Source organism: Periplaneta americana, chromosome 4 (genome assembly GCF_040183065.1).
Source record: "Periplaneta americana isolate PAMFEO1 chromosome 4, P.americana_PAMFEO1_priV1, whole genome shotgun sequence".
NCBI classification, from domain to species: domain Eukaryota; kingdom Metazoa; phylum Arthropoda; class Insecta; order Blattodea; family Blattidae; genus Periplaneta; species Periplaneta americana.
Genome location: NC_091120.1, coordinates 176,090,423 through 176,110,517, shown reverse-complemented (window position 1 = coordinate 176,110,517; position 20,095 = coordinate 176,090,423). Strand labels below are relative to the sequence as shown.

Below are 20,095 nucleotides of genomic sequence, written 5' to 3'. Positions count from 1 at the left end.
ATTCCACCGATGACGTCATTGATGCTCCACCGGTGTCGCACCGGTGCCATCAACTTGCAGAGGTGGTGGCAGTCTCCATCAGCCGCCATCAGTGAATCTGATTGGTTCTTGTATAGGGCGGGAATTAGCAGACGAATGACATCGTGCACTGTTGTGTCATGGCGGTGTGTTCTGCTTTAGTTCTGCTGTATTGTTTGTAATGAGGACAACGTAAAAACAATATGTTAATGGCTTATGAGCGAACATGTCAACGGACCAGTTATTACTACTGGTTCAAGAAATAAGTTGTTCATGATCTCTTTTCTTTGAACGAGATAGCAGTACGAAAATTTCGCAAAATTTTGCTAGCGTAGCACAGATAACCACTTACACAGTCGCCATGACAGCATCGATTCTTCCAGCAGTTTTGTTCCTTATTTTCGTTGCAACGTGACGTCATTGATCCCACCGGACCGGTGAGATTCGGAATACGCTAATGGTTAACATTCGGCAGGTCTTTGAGCGGCCTCGTGCATAACATTCGGCAGTTCTTTGAAATTTAATTGTATTATTGTTTTCAATTTCTTGTGTCGCCGCTCCAGTCACTCGCCTCAATTTCAATATTGCAACCAATAAGCTGCTTCCATTATTAAATGACCCCTACTTGTCTAATCCACGTGGACTAAAACCGAGGTTGCAATGTCTTGTGCTGAGGACGAACATTAAGGTATGGGATTATTATTATTATTATTATTGAAGGTTATTAATCAGGGAACGGATTTATATGGACTAAAAATATATGAAATATGTAAATATATATGTAGTTATTTTTACCAAAATATGGAATTAAATATGGATTTTTACCAAAATATGGAATTAAATATGGACTTAAAATTATAAAAAAATGACTATGTACGTTAAATATTGGTACATTTTAATCAAACTAAACAAAAAATATAATGGACGTACCTTATCTTCCAATGTAGTTTCAACAAAACACAATTTTTATTGTCTGTTACCATAACAATAGGTTACAAACATTTCTTTCAAGTGCTGAAAAGTGAATCTTCTTCTATTGTCTCTGAGGATAGATTTATACTGACTAAAAGAGCGTTCGACGTCACAAGAAGTAACTGGTACATAATTCAATTTCACAATGTCTGCTGGGGATAAGTCCAAGTTAATCTTCACTGTTGATTCACCACTCATCACAGCAACAACCTTTTGTAGTTCTTCATATCCAGGGTTTTTTGAAAGTACAGTGTCCACCTTAGCTCTTACTGCATCTGCAACTTTACCTCTACCACGATTCAGTTGTTCCACAGTACTATTTATAATTTCAAAACTTTCAGATAGTGAAAGGTGCCTATTTTGGAGACTTTTGAGCGTTTTTATGATGCATGAAAATGTATGCTGAATGTGAGCTAAGTCATTCTTCACACTTATGTCACAGGTAACTGTTTTCGCAGTATCAATTGAGACTGCATCTTCAGAGTCCAATGCAAGGAGAACATTGTTAATAGAGTCTATATGTTCGGCATAATATTCAACTGCTTCTAGCCATGTACCCCATCTAGTTAAAATTGGCTTTGGTGGCAATGGAATTTCAGGGTACATTTCTTTCAACACGTTAACTCTACTGGGAGCTTTGAGAAATACTTTTTTCACTGATGAAATCAACAAATCTACTTTAGGGAAATTGTCTCTGACCACTTCTGCCACACGATGAAATGCATGCGCCACACAAGTAAAATGAGTCAATTTAGGATATACAACAGATAATGCTTGTCCAGCTTTGACCATATAAGGGGCAGCATCGCTAATAAAGAATAACACATTATCGTACATAATACCCTTTGGCCACAGGATACCCATAGCTTCGTTGAACAGTTTAACTATAGTTTTGTTATTGCACTTTTCTAGAACATCACAATGTAAAAGAATTCGTTCAGAATATTGTTCACTTAACAAACCGATAACTACATTACCAACAAGTCTACCTTCTTTGTCGGGAGTCTCATCAATGGAAACCCAAATTGAACTATCTTTAATTTCATCTCTTATCTTCTGTATTGTCTCATCGTAGATGGATGGAGCATACGTCTTCCTAAGTGTTGACTCATCCGGGATTGTATGTTGAGTATATTTTTCAAGGAATTCCCTGAAGACCTTATTCTTTAGTTTGTAGAGAGGAATATCAGCAGAGATGAGAGAACGGCACAGGTCGATGTTAAACTCAGATCTTACATTCGATGTTGTTGGTTGTGTTAAAAACAATTGTCTCTGCTTGGAATTTAGTTGTTTGTTGGCCTGATGTTTACTAGTTGTAATGTGTTGTTGCACCAGGAACTTTTGTGTAGATGATACTGCACACTGACACAAATTACAAAATAATATTTTATTGTCAGTTGATAAACCATCTTCTTTAAATTCTGAAATGTAACTTGTTAGTTTTGATTTTAAATTGACTGAATGACGTACTTTTGGCATATTTACCGTCTTTATAGTATGATTTACAAAACTGAACCTATGTGTACTCTGACTGGCATTTAACTGTTGAGCTGCACAACTGAAGTCTGTTAAAAATTTTAAATTAAATTAATACAGTTTTGTAACTTACTTTCCCATTGTTGATAGGACTGCTAATTTTCAAATAACTCTGATGTTAAAGGGATTACTGAACATGTGTTTAAATCTCTATTGTTGAAATGTATTTTTAAAAGTTAATGGAATTTTGTTTTGTTTTATTGTTAAACCTAATATAATATGGACTGTTTTATATGAAATATGGAAAATATATGGAAATTAACGAAAATATGTACTAAACTCTAAAATATGGAAAAATATGGAAAATAAAAGTAGGATTTTTCAACCCTACACATTGTGAAACATAAAGATAATGCAAAATATAAATTATATTAGCTTTATAAGTAAATATGTATTTACATATAAATCCTTTCCCTGGTTATTATTAAGAGTTAGGAATGTCAAAGTACTCGTATATGAAATAATAATAATTATAATTATAATAATAATAGCCATTTAACAATATAACAAACTAGTGCTTATTCTTATCGAGGAAGTAGACGTGACAACGTGACGCTTAGAGTGAAACCTACAGAGCAACAATCGGTCGGCAAAATTATGTTTTAAAAACACACCGCACGTTATTGTATGATGCCGACATGAGCGGCGTTAATACCGGTGAATTGTCGATCATTATTCATATTACACCAATAGTATTAAAGCATGATTTTATTAGCAGATTAAGCACCGAAATAAATTAATTTTATTTACTATTGTTAGTAAAGTGAGTCATTGTTTCATATATTTAAATTTCGTACACATTACATTACAATTAATTAGAAAATTGCAAGTAAAAAGGAATATTGCTTTAAAATGAACAAAAAAAAAGACATTTATTATTGAATTAGTATTAAAAAGGAAAAATAGGCAAAATAAAAATTAATAATAAAACAATAAAAACAATAAAAAATAAATAATACATTAAAAGCTAAATTAGTACAAAAATCTATAGGAATAAAAATATATAATACACAAGCATTACCCTCCCTTTTATACGGAAGCGAGATTTGGACATTAAAGAAAAAAAGACATGAACAGAATCAAAGCAACGGAAATGAAATTTTTCAGGACAGCAGGATATACTCTTTTAGACAGAAAAAGGAATGAAGAAATTTTAGAACAATTAGAAGTAGAGTCAGTAGAAGAAAAAATTAACAGATTGAAATTAAATTGGCTAGATCATATAAGAAGAATGGAAAATTCAAGAATCCCAAAAATTATGATGCAGTATAAACCTAGAGGACATCGTCGACCAGGAAAACCTTTTAGAAGACTGCTAGATGGGGCCGAAACAGGTCTACAGAGGCCTAATTCGTGAAGGATGATGATGATGATGATAATGATGATGATGATGATGAAAAATTGGCCCTATCACTTTGATTTATCCCAAATCACATTAATATCTGTGAAAATAACGATTTACTTCCACGCAGTAAAAAAGGCATTTTGCCAAACATCAGGGCTCTACAAAACAGAATCTCGTATAAGTTATGGTTGTTGAGCTTCGGCATGGATTTTAAATATAACACTGATCGCGGCAGCAGTCAAGGTAATCGGCCGTAATTCTCGATCCCGGAATCCACATCTAGAAACACAGCATCGTATTGCAAAGAGATAAGCGTGTATACTTGCAGTGACGCTTAACCTTCGCAATTCATTACGCGTATCGGCGCCTTGGGCAGCTATGAAAGTGCACGCTGTAACCGCGGCGCTTATCTGGCGAGGAGAAAGCGAACGGAAGCCGCCATTGTCGTTCATTATTACGACAGCGCTCCCTGCGGGCTGCCGCTATGTGAGGGGCTGCCATTTAGGGATGCCGACTACAGCACGAAAACGTGGTGCTGTATATATTATGATAATGTTACGTCGTTCTTAGATGCCTCAGAGATTTCCGATGATGGGAGACATTTTTAGAGGTGGTGGCGTTGTTCAAGGTCTTTTAAAAATTAAATTTCGGCCAATATCTGGAACCTGTGCCCACCCAGCATCATCATGAATTTGTTGGAGGTACTGTGAGTATACCTGGTAAGGTTTAACTTGTCTCAGTAGCAATAAAACCAAGTCCCTTCAAATGAGGGTGGAGATTATAGGAGGGTTGTAAATTTTCAGTATTCCTTTCAAAACCTTGTTATTGTACAGGCTACCGGAACTCAGTTTCTTGAAAGACAAGCTCAGCGACGGAACTATACAGTACGAAGAGAGATATTTTGTTACTTTATTTTGCGCTACAGAATGTATCTACTAGTCCCTTCCGCCACTGGCATTGCTTCACTCTCCCCATCGCAATAACAACACAGACGAGGTAAGACATATCTCCTTTCTCTCTCTCTTTTTACAGTGAGGCAAGATTCATCACACAGACTTTTAGTGACGATCTAATTTTATTGGCCACAAACGAAGATGACTTACAAAGAATGCTTTATTGCGTCAACAATGCCGCCAAAGAATTTAAAATCGAAATACCCAGCACAGAAACAAAAACGATGTTCTTGAAAGGTACATAGACCTACCTAGTTAAATCCAAAATAACTCTGGATATTCTGACTATAGAGCAAGTATTACAATTTAGATACTTAGGGTGTAATCTCTCGTACCAAAATGAAGTTGACGTAATTATTATTATTATTATTATTATTATTATTATTATTATTATTATATCTCCAAAATTTAGAAATAACCCGGATTGTACGTAAAGATTAATTTTTGTTCCATCAGAGTATAATATGTTAGGGTAACAATGATTATTAGAGGAGAAAAGTTCGCTCCGGCGCCGAGGATCGAACCCAAGTCCTTGGTTTTACGTACCAAGTGCTCTAACCACTGAGCTACACCGAAGTTCAATCCACAGCACCGGATCGAATCCCTCTCTCCCCTCTAATGTTTTTCCCTTTGTGGCCTGACTCCCAGTTCGACATCTATGTTGACTTACAATTAGGTCAACTGCCATTATACAAGGAGCGCACTCAACTGAGTGACTTGGTGGCCGGGATTCCACAGTAATATGCACTGTTGGGCGAAGAATCTACGTAAAGATTAATTTTTGGTCCTACAGATATAAATTTCAGAGAATATAAGGCGAACTTCAAAATTTTTAGTACAGTACATCCCATATCCATATGGTGGATTGTTACAAAACAAAATAGCTCTTTAGAAGTGAGTAGTAGTACCGTTGGAAAGAGGAAATTGCAGAGAATGCAATGCTGTAAAAAAATAATAAAATTTTGCACTATTTTTCAAGTCGAACTTCAAACGTTTTAGCACATTCCGGCTCCATATGGTGGATTGTTACAAAACAAAATACCTCTTTAGAAGTGAGTAGTTTTATATACCGTTGGAAAGAGGAAATTTCAGAGACCATAATGGAATAAAAAAAATGAAAATTTTCACTATTTTTCAAGTCGAACTTCGAACGTTTTAGCACATTCCGGCTCCATATGGTGGATTGTTACAAAACAAAATACCTCTTTAGAAGTGAGTAGTTTTATATACCGTTGGAAAGAGGAAATTTCAGAGACCATGATGGAATAAAAAAAATGAAAATTTTCACTATTTTTCAAGTCGAACTTCGAACGTTTTAGCACATTCCGGCTCCATATGGTGGATTGTTACAAAACAAAATACCTCTTTAGAAGTGAGTAGTTTTATATACCGTTGGAAAGAGGAAATTTCAGAGACCATAATGGAATTAAAAAAATGAAAATTTTCACTATTTTTCAAGTCGAACTTCGAACGTTTTAGCACATTCCGGCTCCATATGGTGGATTGTTACAAAACAAAATACCTCTTTAGAAGTGAGTAGTTTTATATACCGTTGGAAAGAGGAAATTTCAGAGACCATAATGGAATAAAAAAAATGAAAATTTTCACTATTTTTCAAGTCGAACTTCGAACGTTTTAGCACATTCCGGCTCCATATGGTGGATTGTTACAAAACAAAATACCTCTTTAGAAGTGAGTAGTTTTATATACCGTTGGAAAGAGGAAATTTCAGAGACCATAATGGAATAAAAAAAATGAAAATTTTCACTATTTTTCAAGTCGAACTTCGAACGTTTTAGCACATTCCGGCTCCATATGGGGATTGTTACAAAACAAAATACCTCTTTAGAAGTGAGTAGTTTTATATACCGTTGGAAAGAGGAAATTTCAGAGACCATAATGGAATAAAAAAATGAAAATTTTCACTATTTTTCAAGTCGAACTTCGAACGTTTTAGCACATTCCGGCTCCATATGGTGGATTGTTACAAAACAAAATACCTCTTTAGAAGTGAGTAGTTTTATATACCGTTACTTACTCACTTACAAATGGCTTTTAAGGAACCCGAAGGTTGGAAGGAGGAAATTTCAGAGACCATAATGGAATAAAAAATGAAAATTTTAACTATTTTTCAAGGCGAACTTCAAACTTTTTAGCACATTCCGGCTTCAAATGGTGGATTGTTACAAACCAAATAGCTCTTTTGAATCGAGTAGTTTCGTATACCGTTGGAAAGAGGAAATTTCAGAGACCATAATGGAATAAAAAAATTAAAATCTTCACTATTTTTGAAGGCGAACTTCAAACATTTTAGCACATTCCGGCTCCATATGGTGGACTGTTACAAAACAAAATACAGTAACTCTTTAGAAGTGAGTAGCTCCATATATCGTTAGAAAGAGGAAATTTCAGAGAATATGATGCACTAAAAATGAAAATTTTCACTATTTTTCAAGGCGAATTTCAAAATTTTTAATACATCCCGTAGTTACAAAACAAAATAGCGCTTTAGAAGCGAGTACTTTCATATACCGTTAGAGAGAGAAAATTTCAGGGTATGTAATGCACTAAAAAATGAAAATTTTAACTATTTTTCAAGGCGAATTTCAAAATCTTTAATATATCCCATTGTTACAAAACAAAATAGCGCTTTAGAAGCGAGTACTTTCATATACCGTTAGAGAGAGAAAATTTCAGGGAATATAATGCACTAAAAATGAAAATTTTCACTATTTTTCAAGGCGAACTTCAAAATTTTTAGCACATTCCAGCTCCTTATGGTGGACTGTTACAAAACAAAATAGCTCTTTAGAAATGAGTAGTTTCATATACCGTTGAAAACAGAAAATTTCAGAGAATATAAGCAGTAAAGAAAAATGAAAATGTACACTATTTTCCAAGGCTCAGGTTCCCTTAAATTGCGTCTCGTTTAATGCATGAACGTGTAAGGCACACGGCGAATATTGCGGTCTTCTGTAGTCAGAAGTTGAGATTATGGGGTGGGGCTACAGGAATGCAGCAACACCTGCAAATCTCTGCGCCACGGAACCTTGAGCCGTCATCATCTGCTGACCGCTCACGTGTCCTCGGATCAGCGGATAGCGAGAACTGAAGTCTGTCCTGGGGATTCGTAAGCGAAGTAAACAAACTCCCACTATGCTACGAGCGAAAGCACGTGGCTGTGTCAGGTGGACAAGACAATGAACGCATTATGTACACGCATAAAGGCCCATTCACAATGAAAATTAAACATAACCGTAACATAAACACAGAAGTTTGCGCCCAGGGTAACAAATGGGATCATTCACAATGATTCAAATAAGCACTGACATGAACATTACCGTAAGATGTTAACATGAAAGTTTGCAAACTCCAAACTTTCATGCATATGCTTACGTGATTTGCAAACAGAACACAATCGTGGAGCGCTGAAGTATACGACAGAATATGAGGAAATGGCGTCGTTGTTATGTTTCCATGGTTACCAAGTATGTTTGCTGTTATGTTTATGTTCCCATCGTGAATGATGGTATGACTTCTTGATTTTACTGTAACGTTAAGTTAACGCTTACGTTATGTTTAATTTTCATTGTGAATGAGTCTTTACTCTTCATAAGCATTTCCATCATATAGAACAGCGTTTTTCAATCTTTTTCAACATGTGGCACACTAAAGGTATAATTTAAAATCCCGCGATACACTCATATTATAATCTAAACCAGTGGCTTCCAACCCGGAGGGAATTTTGAAGGTTTTAGGAGGGAATGTGTGTACAGAATATTCACTTGTGTCGCGTTCGATGAATGTTGACTCTTGTGAACTTTTTTTTTTTCTACGACAAACTTTATTTTTTTTTTCGTTTTCTGGAAGCACACCAGCGGATCATTCCAAGCACACCGGTTGAAAATAGCTGATATATAGAATATAAAACGAAATCGTAGTAAGACCATCGACGATGTAGCTAAAGTGTTAGCGAACTGGACTTCGAAGCTGGCTCCGGCATACGTTCAAATCCCGCTTGGGTATTAACTAGTTTGATTTTCTTTCCGAGGTTTTCACAAGTTGTAAGACGAATGCCAGGCAATCCCATGATTAGTGATGAGAAATAAATGCAAATGCATATTTGTATCGGAGCTGCATGTCTTAATGAAACTTAGTAATTACATGTTTCATATTTATTTATGTATATATTTATTTATTTAAATAAACTAGAGTATGCGTCTATAATATGATCACCTCAGTTCCATCAGATGGAAATAGAAAGGATATAGAAAGACTTTTACGTTACCTATATTTAAGAAGAAAAAAAACATCACGTGTCGTCTTATGAAAAGCAAATTTCATTGTCTGCAAAATGACATGTGCAAAAATATTCTCATTTCTTCCCTGAAGGAGTAAAAACTCGTGCTCATGGAGTTATCTAAACACATACTTAACACAAATAAAGAAAATTACTTGACACAAAGTGAGGCAAGGAAAAAAAACATTATAGGAATAAATTAACTTTAAAAAACACAATTTCAATTTTAAAAATTTAACTCATACAAATATATACTCATATTAAACCAATATATATTCTTTAAAAATTAAATTCCTAACGCTATTTTTGAAATTTCTACTAAAATTTTCCAAATTTGGATATTTTTCAATTATTTTATTATATAACCTTGGACCAAAGTAGGTACCATGGCTAAGAGCTGTGCTTGTGAAACACTTTGGTTCCTCTAGTCGTATAAAATAGGATCTTTTAGTTCCATATTTATGATGATACAATTTGAATTTATTGCGATTTTTATATATGAAGTTTAATAAGGCAATATAATAAATTTGTTTAATTTTCAAAACATTAAAATCAGTGAACAAAAGCTCGGATGAGAAACCAATTGGTTTATTAGGGCATATTTTAATTACTCTTTTAGTGGAGTGATATATTAGAATTACAAGCATTTTCCCATCCTGAATTCCATACTGGAGAATGATCAGTTTACTTTTTTAACTTAATTATGAAACTTTAAAATCTAGACGATTAATAAACAGTCAAATTTTACTCTACAAAACTGTTAATGGTATACTGAATAAATGTGATTTTCTTAAATTGCTTCACTTCATTGTAAAAAGAACAGAGTTACGTCATAGGCAACCTTTTGTTATTCCATTTCCTAGAACTGTTTTCATCAAGAACTTTCCATTGTTATGTGTAATACAACTCTTTGTCTTTAAACTGTGATTCTCAATTAGATTTCAGTTCAACAGTTAAAAATGCCATACAATTTTAAAAATAACCATATTTCCTTAGATATTTAAATTACGAACAAGTGTATTATGTTTTTCCTCTAATTTTTAGTAATTTGCATTATTGCATTGACATTTGGCACTAATATTAACTGCAATAGTCGGCCTCGTTAGCGGAGTTGGTATAGCGCTGGCCTTTTATGCCCGAGGTTGCGGATTCGATCCCGGGCCAGATCGATGGCATTTAAGTGTGCTTAAATGCGAGAGACTTATGTCAGTAGACTTACTGGCATGTAAAAGAACCCCTGCGGGACAAAATTCCGGCACACCGGCGACGTTGATATAACCTCCGCAGTTGCGAGCGTCGTTAAATAAAACACAACATTTAACATTTAATGTAACTGCAATATTAATATTCTAGCATCTATTATGTATCCCTCTTTCTTTCCTTTGTGTTGCTTGTTTTGTTTTTTCAGTATTATGTATTTTGTATACAGAAGTTATCAATGTAAGTCACCTATAATTGGAAGCTTGCTTCTGTTGGTGTTAAATAAATAAATAAATAAATAAATAAATAAATATGGTTGGTGCATGGTTGTTCATGCATATATGTGCATATTTTGGACGTTTGTGCAAATATCGATATTAAAAGTGACATACATTTCATGTATATTTTAATTTTTTTTGTAGCGAAAACTGTTTTGTAGTTTTCTGGACTTTGGTAAATATGTGGTAGGCTATTTACTTTAACTGACGGCGCGACAAACTCTGCACCTGGCAAGTCTGTAGCAGATGATTCAACGGCACGATATCAGCCAGCAGCTGATTAGTAATATATTTATTGTTACAAGTGGTTGAAAAGGATAAAGGGGATTTTCGCTTGCAACTTTTTCCAGCTGGTGGAATTATGTGACCGACCATTCTGTGCTGCACGTGCAAAATGCAAAGGCTCGTCCACTCAAGGTTAGTGGTACAAAGGCCAGCTATTACGCCAACCATAGGCAGGAAATAGAGTAACATTTCAAACAGTGTTGCATAATTAATCAATTCCATTACTAAGCTGTTCTTAGCGCCATCATTTTAAAAATAATAGCACCACAATGTTATCGAACTACTTAGACTATTTCGTTTATATGACGTCATTCCATTTTCAGCCAATGAAGTATAATGAAATTTTGAATTTCAACCAATCACAGTCATATATCGCGATAATTTCTGCAGCTCTATTTATCACTGTCAATTTATCGCATGGTTGTTCTTTTGTTTAGTCAGTGTCGCCAACTGTTTCCACGTAAATCGATCGCATGAATCCATTGTACTAAATAAAGTGCGAAATCCTACTTCCACATCAACATCTTCTTCTTCTTCTAATTCCATGTCCATTGTATCTAAAGAAAATGACACTCCTTCATAACAATTGTTCATTTAATTGATTATTAATGAGGTTATTTGTAATTACACTATAAAATGTTTAAATTACATTATGATTTCAGCAGATAATGAAAACGTATTTCTGTTAAAATAACAAGAGAAAAGTGTAGTACATGTAATTGACATTTTAAACCTGTATTTCGCTTTTCTCAATTGGCATTACTGAATAATATTCAATTTCTTTATTGTAGTAGGCTAATCGTTATTCATCTATTTCGACTTCACAATATCTGAATAGGTTAAGTATTCATAAATGTACAATTATTAACATTTTGTGAGCGAATTTTAGGGATATAATTTATATTTGTATTTTATTCACGAAATAGTCTTAATAAATATCACTCGAGGTCTGAGATTACTATAGATACGTTTCTCTCTTAAAAAGAGTAGCTCTATGTTTTACGCATGGATAAATGTACATTTATCTACTTAATTAATTAATTAATTATTTATTTATTTATTTATTTATTACATCATTCTGTATTCACGTCATGGCGGATTAGATCTATTCCAGTTCTTAATCCACCATCACCCATTATACAGGGACATCACTTTATTTTTGCCAACATTTTTAACATTAACCTGGCTATACTCGGAAACACTGTTACCCCCTTCCATTACAGGAGTTTGGTGTTACTAGTGAAATATGTAAACAAATCATTTTACTAAGTATAGGGGGAGAGTAAAGTAGTGTATCCACTTACGTTACAGAGAAATGTGATATTACGATTTTCAGTTTGTTTATTACTTTTACGGTATTTTATCAAAATACAGTAGAGTAGTAACAATTTTTTTTTCCACAAACTCAACTCTTCAGGGGGTTTTATTCATTATATAACGGCTACTTTATTCAGCATATTATCATACTTTCGGTAACTCTAATTTCACTTCTGCTCAGTCCACACAGATAAAGTTATTCAGTCATGCTACACACAGTACCTGTGCGAAATAAGCAGGGCCAGGTGTTTATGGAGATCGCGAACATCACGACATAATAGATATACAATATATTTTTACTAATCTTTACGAATTAAGTGATTCTGATTAATAATATGCGGATAAAATAATCGCGACAAATCGCGAAATAGAGTTCTAATAGCGAAATATGAACACATTCGCAAATTATTATTATTATTGTGTCGTTTTATAGCGAATTTCATATTCTGAGTTATTTTTTCGGACTATTTTTTCTTTTGAATTTGTTATAATATCGAAGTAGGTTACATTGCATGATATCCCAGGTGTTCTGATTACATTAGTGAACAAAAAAGATAGAGAATTCAACATTTCACTAATAATATGAAAGTGTTAATTTGAGGGCTGCAAGTTTTTTTTCGTGTTTAATGCATGTGTGTTAAATACAGTCTCAATGCAACAAATATTGTCTATTGGCCATACCGCACCTTTACCAGAATCCAACGAACCTTTAATATTAATTATTTGGAAAGTAATATACATACTGAGTTAATGCTCCAATTTCAAAACAATTATATTTTTCAAAATTTCCATTAATACCCGCCAAGAGTACAAATCAATCTCCAACAATCTCCGCCGACACCAATATTAAAAAACACAAATGATAAAGTTAATCTCGATAAATACGTGCTCCTGAAAATAAGCTTCAATAATATAGGCTCTTTCTTCTATAGAAAACGCAACCATATTTCTGAAACACACTATACTCTGGATTGTTTACTTCACTGCTAGCAGACTTCGAATGCAATAGCGGCCGTAAGTTTGTGTGGCTGACGGGAGCAGGAACATTAGTGAAAGGGGTGGGAGTCAAGTACATACAGAAACGCAGGTACAATAAAAATGCAAGTAAAAATAAAGTGATGTCCCTGTATAATGATTATAAATTAACAATAGGCCTACATATGACAACCTATAAGTATATACTAAGTATCTGTTTAACATTTATTATTAAAATAATAATAATAATAATAATAATAATTATTATTATTATTATTATTATTATTATTATTATTATTATTATTATTATTATTAAAATACAGTATAGTAGTAATAGCCCTACTTCTACGTTTGCTAATATAATATCATTTATTTTCCTAACTAATTTATATAATTCTCCATGAACATATAATAATAATAATAATAATAATAATAATAATAATAATAATAATAATAATAATAATAATAATAATAAATGAATCGGTTTTTGTGAAAACGAAATAAGTAAAAATTTTAAGATTTGCAGTAGAAAGAAAAATCTGTTTATTTTAATTGATACTAACTGAATGGAAATGATTATGCTTACACATACTTTAAAGTATTCCTACTGCATATAAATTGGATTTGAACTCTAGATTTTGATTTTAAAAGTATTTTCGAAAACTGACTTATTCTGTTTTAACAAAAAAAAAATCCGAAAACTACATATATTCGTTTAAAGTATTAATTTTATTGACTTTTTAAAGTTCTTTCAAAATTATACTCATTACATAGATTTTTAGTAATCTGCAAAAACTACAACATTTATATTGTTAAACAAAACTATTGAATTAATTAAGGAAAAATTAATATCTATTAGATTAAAAATAACAGAATAGTAATATTATTAAATTCAATATACATTTTATGTATGTTAAAGTAGTTTAAATGTAACACACTTCTCTGAAAATAACTACATACAATAAAATTATAGACAAGTTTACAGAAATAACATTAAAAAATCTCTTTTATGCTCGACCATGCCAAAATGTAGTAATTATACACCTGGTAGTAGCCCTTTAATGCACCTCATTAAAGTACACCTATTCATTATAGTTCAGTTGTTCAGCCAATGCGAAATCACCGTTGTAGCATTATAAAAGCGCAAGTATCGATTATTCTCGGATATGCAATCGAAAGACAACTAGCAAAACGTCACGGAGGCTGGAAATCCAATACTGTCGCAGAAGGTTATGTTTTGTTACTATAATAATCAGCGTTAATTGTAAATAATATCCAAATAAATTCAACTTGTCATCTCGTTTTTCAATTCTAAATCAATTTCCAGGTTATATCAAGATTAATGTTCATGTTATTCCCTAGATTATATCAAGGTCAATGAATTCGTTCCTTGGAAAAAAAAAATCAATACTTTCGCGTCTGCGCACATCTAACAATTTAGAAGGTCAGTTCCGCTCCTCACTTACATAACCATAATATGAATACTTATGAATAATTTCAAGTTAGAAATATGGTCGAGCATAAAAAGTCGTATGAAACTTGCCTATAATGGTAATTAAGACACTCGTATGAAATTATGAAACTCGCTTGCGCTCGTTTCATAAACAAACATACTCGCATCTTAATTACTACCATTATAGGCTCGTTGCGTAATGTACTATTCTGTGACAGGCCATAAGATTATTTCGTCATAGAAGTGATGTCACTGAGAGTGGTCACGCAAGTTACATTAGTTCATGGCCTGACTACTAACAATATTAGCGTTCGGCTGTAACTCATAGTATTGTTGTTGTTAGCATTTGAAATTGTCATTTTTGTTTCACTACGGATTCCGGAATGGGAGTTCATACTTCGAGGAAAGGCGTAGGGCTATTTCACGTAAAAAACGAATAAAAAGACGAAAGAAAAAGAAGCGTGGGAATATATAAAGCGTAGGAGCAAGTAAATTGCACCCGTTTTATGTACTCTACTAAATTCATCACAGCGAAGGCTCTAAAGTAAGATAAATTTGCTTCCCATTTGGATGGACGTAATATAGTCATCAAGCTGATCCTGCTCTAACTCGATGAGCGATACGCAATTCGTCTTCGACGTCGTGTAATGAGCAACAAGAGGAAGTTACCGGCTGCAAGCAAGAGCGCTATCTGCAGTTCGCAGGCTACTGATTGCTATTATACAAAATCCAATTTACTCCGCGAACGAAATTGAATTATGGGTTAACTCCAAGGTCTTGTACCTCCTTTTCCCTCTCACCATCGCCTCTCTCTCTTTCTTTATTCTTTCCTCATGTTCGAGTCTGTATAAACTGAATCGTAATATCCGAGCCTGCTATAACCAGAAACAAATTGCTTTAGGAAGGAAGAGTTGAATATTAAACCGTTATGTGGGAGCAGGACCGCTCCCTCGAATGTGAAATGGATTGATGTCTTGGCTGTCAGGTGCATGCCAAGATTCAGTTCTCAGAACCGACTGTCTACAAATAAGACAAATCAATCTAAGGCTGGTTTTATGGGCTACCTATAATAATAATAATAATAATAATAATAATAATAATAATAATAATAATAATAATAATAATAATAATAATAATAATAGCACCTGCAAAGGAACTGACAATCAGGAGCGCGATTTTTCTGTGTTTAGCCCCAGAAAATACTTGTGAAAAAAAATTGAAATCGAATTTAATATAAAAGGAAATATTGCTGTAACTAGGCCTATGGAACAGACTGAATAAGGAGAACAGAACGAAACTATGACGAAATGGCGCGGCGTAGCGTAACAAAAAAAAAAAATCGTTTTCGTTTTCTTTCCTTACTCATCTTCTTTCTTATTAGTGCAATGTGATTCTAATCAGCAATGTATGCAATGAAGGGAGAAATAAGCTGGTCACCCTACCCCATTATTTCCTAGTTTGGTTTCCTCATGAGTTGTGCCTTCTTGCTGTCATTTCAGAGGTTCAAAACTGTCTTCAGACAGTTTACTAAACAACAACTTATCTTTTTCTCTTCCTCTTAATTTTTTTTTTTTTGCTATTCATCCTTCTCTTTCTCCTTATCTCGTACTTTTCTCCTTGTCTCCTCTTTTTCTTTCTCTTTTTTTTCCTCATCTCTTCTTTTCCCCTTCTTTTTCTTTCCCTCTTTTCCCCTCTTCTCTCCTTTTCCTCTTCCTATTTTCCCCCCTCAGCTTACCTTCCTTTCCCCTTTCTCCCTCATCTAGGCTCTCTTTGCCCTTTCTTTCCTCACCTTTTCCTTTTATTTTTCCTCATCATTCTTTCCTTCCCCTTTTTTCCTCTTCTTTTTTGCTCATATTTTCCTCTTTTTGTTTCTCTTCTTGCCTCTTTTCTTCTTTCTTCATAATCTCCTTCTCTTCTTTTCTCGTTTTTAATACATTTTCTATTATTTCCTCGTTTTCATTTTCTCATTCTTTTCTCACCTTCTTTCTTTTTTTTCTTTTTCCCTCGTCTTATCTCCTTTTCTCTTCGTTTTTCTTTTTTCGTCTTTTCACATTTTCCCTTATCTTCTCTTCTTTTCCCTTCGTTTTTCTCTTCTTCTCGTACTTTCTGCCTTTTCCCCACATCTATTCTTTTCTCCTATTTTTCCTCTTTTTCTTTTCTCTCCTCGTCGCTTCGTCTTCTCATTTTTCTCCTTTCTTCATCTTCTCTTTTACCTCCTCTTTTGCATCTTCTATTTCTTTTCTCTCCTTGCCTCTTCTCTTCCTCCTTTTTCCTCATCTTCTCTTATTTTTTCGTTTTCCTCTTCTTCTCGTCTCTTCTCCCTTTCTCCCGCCGTCTTCTCTTTTTTCGTCTTTTTCTTTTCTCTCCTTGTCTCTTCTTCTTCTTCTCCTCCTCCTCCTCCTCCTCCTCCTCCTCATACTTTCTCCTTTTTTTCATGTTGTCTTTTTCCTTTTCTATTACTTTTCTCTACTTGCCTCTTCTCTTCCTTTCTCCTTAGCTTCTGTTTTTTTCTCTTTTCTTTGTTTTCTCTCCACGTTACCTCTTCATCTCTCCTTTTTCCTTCATCTTCTCTCCTTGCTCATCTTCTCTTTTTCCCCATATTTTTCTTTTCTCTCCCTGCCTCTTTCCTTTTCTTCCTTTCTCATCATCTTCTCTTTTTCAAATCTTCTTTTTCTTTCTCCCTTATCTTTTTTTCCTCGTTTTCTCTTTTTTTTCCTTATCTCCTTCACTTTCTTTTCATACATTGTACTCATCTTCTTTTCATTTCTCCATTCCTCATCCTTCTCTTTTGCCGTTTCTTCCTTTATCATATTCTCCTTTTTTGTTTTTTATTTTACATTTCTTCTCATCTATTTCTATTTTTTTTCTTTTCCTCTTTATTTCCTTTCCTCATCTTCTATTTCTTTTTACATTCTTTTTTGCTTGTTTCCCATTCTTTTTTCATGTTTTCTCCTTATTTTATATTTCCTCTTCCTAATTTTTTGTACCCTCCTTTCTACCCCTCTTCCTCTTTATCTTCTTTTCCTCTTTCTATGTGCCCAGATTTCCTTGCCACCTTGTACAATAATATAAATAATAAAATAATAGAAATTAAAATACAACAGAATAAAGGAGATAAAAGAAATGCTGTAGCAGAGAAAACACATTAAAATTCAACATCGAAACGCAACAAAGTACAGGAGTAACGGCAGCACTTCAGCCTCAGTGCACTTGTGTCTTGCTGTTTAGGACTCGTCTCATTATGAGAGTTAAGTCAGAGCATGAGTCGTGGAATGGTACTGCACAAAGGGGAAATAATTGGCATGGAAGCTCAGGAGCTTACACAACAACGAGAACCTCAGCATATTCACTTCGCTAAATTTTGTTACAGCTGTTAACGAGTAGAAAGAGGACGTACAGAATGACGGGAGAAGCTGGGAATGCGGACGAAACAACTGACTTGCGTTTTAAATCGAAGTTGCAAAGTTATGTTTTTCATGGAGTAAGTTAATAGCGCAAAGAAAGCAGGGTTAAGAGAAAAACTCGATCCTAAAATGGGTCAGTTAGTTACTGCTTCTCACAAACAAGTACAAGGATACGAACTCCACCCCCAGATCTTGTAAGATTTGTGGAATAAGAAGCCTCTTTCTTCCAGGACTTCACGTCCCCTACGCCATTTCCATTTCAACAACGCTGTTATAGCCTATTATTCATTTTCAGTACACATTTTTAACACTTCATATCGCTTAGGAATACAGTTAATATAACCACTTTCATGTGTTAAAATAATAATGGCTGACATAAGATGAAACTAGCCAACTACAGGTTCTACCAGAAATTTAAGGACACCCCTTCGAAAGAGATGTTTCAATTCTGTCCTTACACTTTTGTGAGATCCCCTGTCTGAATAACATACATCTAGAACGTAGCAAACAAAATAGGCAGGGAACTATAATTCCGTTCCCTAGTCATTAGTGTGATGATATTAGTGCGGAGTGCTTAACATAATGATAATATTTGTGCGTAGTGAAATTATTAATGTATTATGAAAAGGGAAGATGATCTTCCGAAATCTCCGTCCTTTTTAAAGAGTTTTGAAGAAAAATTAGAAGTAGACCTAAAAAGACTTGACGCTCACCAACCTAGACATTTTGAGCTTCACCAGCATTGCAAGAATGACAATAGAATATGTATATAAGGTACCTTGATTCTTCTAAAAATGAGGTAAGTTTTGAAATATTTTACTATTAGCATAAATTAGAATCAGGCATGTTTAACTGTATTGGTATTGCCAATAATAATAATAATAATAATAATAATAATAATAATAATAATAATAATAATAATAATAATAATAATAATAATAATGTCCCTATCCTAAGCAACATTAATCCAGTCTCTATCATCATATCCCACCTCCCTTAAATCCATTTTAATGTTATCCTCCCAACTACGTCTCGGCCTCCTCAAAGGTCTTTATCCTTCCGGCCTCCCAACTAACACTCTATATGCATTTCTGGATTCATCCATACGTGCTACATGCCGTGCCCATCTCGAACGTATGGATCTAATGTTTATAATTATGTCAGGTGAAGAATACAGTGCGTGCAGTTCTGCAACTTTCTCCATTCTCCTGTAACTTCATCCCTCTTAGCCACAAATATTTTCCTAAGAACCTTATTCTCAAACAACCTTAATCTCTGTTCCTCTTTCAAAGTGAGAGTCCAAGTTTCATAACCATATAGAACAACGGTAATATAACTGTTTTATAAATTCTAACTTTCAGCTTTTTTTGAGAGCAGACTGGATGACAGAAACTTCTCAACCGAATAATAACAGGTATTTCCCATATTTATTTTGAATTTAATTTCCTTCTGAGTGTTATTTATATTTGTTACTGTAATAATAATAATAATAATAATAATAATAATAATAATAATAATAATAATAATAATAATAATAATGCTTGCTTACAAATGGCTTTTAGAGAACCCGAGGTTCATTGCCGCCCTCACATAAGCCCGCCATCGGTCCCTATCCTGTGCAAGATTAATCCAGTCTCTGTCATCATATCCCACCTCCCTCAAATCCATTTTAATATTGTCCTCTCATCTAAGTGTCGGCCTCCCCAAAGGTCTTTTTCCCTCCGGCCTCCCAATTAACACTCTATATACATTTCTGGATTCGCCCATACGTGCTACATGCCCTGCCCATCTCGAACATCTGGATTTAATGTTCCTAATTATGTCAGGTGAAGAATACAATAGATGCAGTTCTGCGTTGTGTAACTTTCTCCATTCTCCTGTAACTTCATCTCTCTTAGCCTCAAATATTTTCATGAGCACCTTATTCTCAAACATCTTTAATCTCTGTTCCTCTCTCAACGTGAGAGTCCAAGTTTCATAACCATATAGAACAACAGTAATATAATTGTTTTATAAATTTTAACTTTCAGATTTTTTGAGAGCAGACTGGATGGCAAAA

At 34.0% G+C, this 20,095-nt stretch overlaps 1 protein-coding gene across 1 annotated transcript in view; it reads left to right on the top strand.

Moving 5' to 3' along the window:
• LOC138698456 (guanine nucleotide exchange factor for Rab-3A-like) overlaps positions 1-20,095 on the top strand; it is a 508,755-nt gene that overhangs the window by 89,880 nt on the left and 398,780 nt on the right. The window lies entirely within an intron of this gene.